Consider the following 5,013-nt stretch of genomic DNA (forward strand, 5'->3'; position numbering starts at 1 on the left):
GTCACACCGGGAGGAGGCCTCAGGGAAGACCTAGGCCACACTGGAGAGACTGTGTCTCTCAGCTGGCCTGGGAACACCAGAAGAGCTGGAGGAGGTGTCTGGGGAGAGGGAAGTCTGGGCATCCCTGCTTAGACTGTTACCTCCTGCGACCCGGCACCGGATAAAGTGAAAGACAGTGGATGGATGGATGGATGGATGGATGGATGGATGGATGGATCTGTTGTCAGTATGATTCAAAAAGAGCAAACACATTTGTTTGATAATAAATGGCTTCACCCAACCACTAGCCACGAGTGAAAGAAAAGTATTTGTGTTATCATTCATATTCTCTGAAAAATGGCCAAAGAATCACAAATTCTGCTCGAGTATGTAAACTTACGAGCACAACTGTACATCACTGTGCAGCAAATACCGACTGTTTCTCCTGATCTTGGATGCAGTAATAGTACCTGATGGCCTCCATGACTGTGTTCTTATTTAGTTCAGGTGTATAAGTGTGCTATTCTTTTTTATTTGCACATCCAGAGTTCATATTAACTTTTGATTTATTAAATGGTCAATAATATGATATGAGATGAGATGAGATGAGACGAGACGAGATGAGATGAGATGAGATTAGATTAGACTTTACTGATCCCACAATGGGGAAATTATTAAATCAAGGCAGCAACAGAATAAAGTGCAAGAAAAAGTGTGCATAAATAAAATAAATAGAATAACTTTGTGCAAAAACCAATATAAAATAATAATATATTAATAGTAATAAAAACTATACAGACTATATACATATAGACGAGCTGCAAAATGTCAGCCAGTGATATGATGTTGGTGAACTTAGTGATCAGTGTATGACTAGTGTGAAAAAAAGTGCATTTATACCCATTAGTGGTTAACTGGGTAGAAAAAAAACTCCTCCTCTCCTCAGTCTACACAACAAAACAGAAAGAGCAGATAAGTGAGTGGGCTCTCAGTGGAAAATTTCACAGGTCAGTTACAAAGCCACAAAGAAAACCTCCTAGTGAGAAGGTGAGTGAGCTTGTTCTTCATTCATGTGTCACTGTGTTAGTGTGAAATATTCAGCTACTAATGTGGTTTTGTAATTCCAAATGATTTTAAATTATTCTAAATTATTACATCTGTGAGAAAATACTATATATGTCCTTTATACATGGATAAAAATATTGTGTCCCTCAAGAAATAAACAGCACATTGTAGTAAAGCTGTACATTATGGAGTTTGTTATTCAGTTGTTATTCAGTTTGTTATTATGTTATTCAGTCTTTTTCATTTGAATTAAAAAAAACAAACAAAACAAGCAAAAAAAGATAATTTAACACGTAATGGAAACTGGATTTGCTATTTCTGGCATGTATGGAAAGAACACTTCAACATGTCTGAAATATATTTTAAATTCCGACAAATTATCAACATATACACAAAAATGTTTTAACTTTTTAACTTTTTTTTTTATAGTAAAAAATGATGCTTTCACTGTACATGATCATCATGGTTCTGGCAGCAATGGCTCAGACAAAAGGTACACACCAATGTGACTGTTCTGTTGGAATAGGATATCACTAGAATTTAATATTTAAATTATGTTCCATTATTGTTATTTCGGTACAGGTTTATCATGCAATTATTATTGTGATAATAAATAAGTTAAATAAATAAATACATAAATGAAAAGCTGAAATACTATGAAGTACTACGCAGTCATTGTGAAGAGGTTCTGTGTATTTTAAATGCTTTTATACTTCTTCTTCCCCCACAGAGTCAATAGAATGTGATTTATCTGGACGCTGTGGAGCTCTGTGGTGTATTGGAGTTCTCGGAGAGCCACTATTTCTTCGCCTACCCACTGGTGAAAGTACAAGGATCAGTCTGACAATAAATAATACAAAGACAATTTTGAACATTGTCAATAATGAGGTTAAGCATAAAGATGAGGAGCACAAAAATTATTCATTCAACAAAAATGGAACATTTAAATTTGACAAGTTAATGAAGAAAGATGTTGGAGATTATGAGTTGAGCAGTTATGGACCTAATGGAACTCTATTGTGCAAAGTCAAAATGCATCTGGACGTACAAGGTAAGATCATCACATGAGAAACAAAGAATAACAGTTTTATATTATTATGTATTTATATTATATTACCTATATTAAGAAGCCGAGTGAACTCTGTGTGTGTGTGTGTGTGTGTGTGTGTGTGTGCGTGCGTGTGTGTGTGTGTGTGTCCGTGGATTCACATGAAACCTGGAAAGAGCTGCAGTTTGTCATATGTACATATTTTTGGTGAAGGAACAGACTAGTGAAAACGGCAAGTTAATAGGAGCAATGTTTTGGGAGATATTAGTAATTTTGGAATACAATAGTCTTACAATCATGTTGCTGTACCCAGAAAATTTTGGGAGTGACTGCTGAACAAATGCGGTTCAACATGCACGAATACACAACAGCATAAAAACTACCACATCTAGAACCCGTGGATCCCCACGGGTCAACACTCTAGTATATTATAAAAGATTTTTTAAAAATTCAGATTAAAACCATACATAAATTCATTTGAAATCAATTTTTATCTTTAGTTCCACTGTAATTTCATGTAGCATATACTGTATAGTATATTAGTAAGTAGTGTGTGGAATCTTTTCTACAAAGTATATCACATGAATCAGTGCGGTTTTGGTGAACTGGTTGATGCCTCTAGTTTAACTAGTTTGACATAAAGAAAAACAATGAGGGTTAACCCTCATTTATTCCATGCATTGTGTGAATCTATTTTCCTGTTTTGGAAATCGGCCACATAACCAACATTTATTTAAATTCATATTGTCGGAACTTGTTAAGGTCTAAGATTTTTTAGGGTTTCAAAGATACAAAATATGTTTGTGTGTTCATGTCTTTTGATTATATTTTTGTAGACCAGGTGTTTGTACTTGTAACCTTTGATTGCTGTAAAATATATATTGACTTTTCATGTGCAGACTTTGTTTTTCAGAATACATATTATAACATATTGTAACATATTATGAACAGTTTGGTATGCTTACAGTGCACATACAAACAATAACAAAAAGGCAAACTTCAAAATTTATGACTAAAAAAGTATCTGTAGTTGGGTTTTAGCAACAGAGGTTTTTTTTTTTTTTTTTTTTTTGGGGGGGGGGGTCGTTTTTTCCCCATTAACATGAACTGAAGTAAGTTTTGACTGTGAGTCCCTGGTTACATGCCATGAAGTGACCCACAATCAAAAACAGAAAGATGTTAAAAGACAGTTTAATTAACCCCTGGGTTTCCCACCCACAGAGGTCCTTCCTTAATAATAATAATAATAATAATAATAATAATAATAATAATAAACTTTATTTGTATAGCACCTTTCATACAGAAATTGTAGCCCAAAGTGTTTCACACTGATTGAAAAAATACAATATTAAAATACATTAAGATTTGATTAGAAATACAATAATATATAAATAAATATAAAAACAAGATGAAATTTGAAATACAATAAAATAAAAAATAAAAACAGAAATACAATAAAATAAAATAAAAATGAAAACCGCACATTCCTGGTTCCTGAATTGTGACCCCATTTTTATCTCCTTTCAAAGGCTGATGAGAATAAAAATGTTTTTTATTTGGTTTTAAATATATTCAGTGAACTGGCTTCTCTAATGTCTTTTGGAATTGTATTCCATAACTTTGGTGCATAGTTAGTAAAGGCTGCGTCCCCCATTTTCTTTGTAATATTTCTGGGAGTCGCTAGTAACCCTGCGTTTGATGACCTCAGTGTTCTAGTTTGTACATAATTGATCAGTGAGTTTGCAATGTACAAGTGTGTGATCTGCACAGTGTGATAGGAATGTCAGAATGACTGTCATACAGTTTGTCTTTAACTTGATGATTTTTTTTTTTTGATTTTTTTTTTTTTATTATTATTTCATCAGCTTTAGCCATAAGCAAAAATACCAAATACTCAATAATTGTCATATTTTTAAACCTTTTAAATGCCTTGTTTGTAATGTAAACAAGACATATATTTTTATGCATTTTTTTGTGATATACATGAAAATTAGATTACATTGTTTGGGTTTTTTGCAGCCTGGCATATATCAATGATTAACAGCAACACTGGTTAATATGCAGTATTATTTTTTTGTGCTAGGTCAAATGTTACATGCTAAAAAGTGTCAATGCACATTTTTTGTTCACTTCAGAGAAGGGTGCTAGTGCAGTTATTTCCCATTTTTTATCATGTGCTGATTTTAGTGGCAGGGTCAGAATTTTAAAAATCATGCAAAAATGAACAACGTTTGAATTCTGACCTGATGCAAATTGTGAAAAATAATATGACTTTTTATAATGTGAAGTTTAAAGTGTGCATAATATGCTACCCAGATACCGGAAGGTTAAACAAATGTCAAACTTGACCAGAAAAAGCAGTGAACTTGACATTGTACTGGGATCAGTGGTGTAAAGGTGAATATATATTTATCCTGCAGCTCCTGTGTCAGAGCCAACTGTGTCTCAGACATGTTCATCACCAGATCACATGACGGTCACCTGCTCCTCTGATGGACAGAATGGACAGTTCACTTTGTACTTGGACGGCCAGTTGCTGATGCAGACGTACGTCCACAGCCACTGTCCCAGCAGCTGCACGTCCACCACACAGGGAACGAACCAGGACGCCCCATCCAACATTACCATTAGATTAAATGGTCAACTGAATGGAAAGCTAACGTGTCAGTTTCAAAACAGTGTGAGCACACGTACATCAGTTATCCATCTAACCAGCTGTGAAGGTAGAGTGTTTTAATATATTTATTTATCTTGACAGCTCCCACAATGGGGTATCTGGACCATTTCTTATTTGGGTTTGCTTGTTTTCCAGAATCCACTGACTTCCCTCTTGTGACGGTGATTATAATAATTAGTGCTGTCATTCTACTTATTATGCTGGCTCTGCTTCTTGGCATCAAACGTTTACGTGAGAAAACAAC

The 5,013-nt window shown here is 34.4% G+C and overlaps 1 long non-coding RNA gene across 1 annotated transcript; it reads left to right on the plus strand.

Moving 5' to 3' along the window:
• The first annotated feature begins 978 nt into the window (after positions 1-978).
• On the plus strand, positions 979-1,956 carry LOC115432499 (uncharacterized). The gene is made up of 3 exons (XR_003937215.1): positions 979-1,026; positions 1,474-1,537; positions 1,775-1,956. It is a non-coding gene; the product is annotated as an uncharacterized LOC115432499 (long non-coding RNA).
• The last annotated feature ends 3,057 nt before the right edge of the window (positions 1,957-5,013 follow it).

Source organism: Sphaeramia orbicularis, chromosome 14 (assembly GCF_902148855.1).
Source record: "Sphaeramia orbicularis chromosome 14, fSphaOr1.1, whole genome shotgun sequence".
Taxonomy (NCBI): Eukaryota; Metazoa; Chordata; class Actinopteri; order Kurtiformes; family Apogonidae; genus Sphaeramia; species Sphaeramia orbicularis.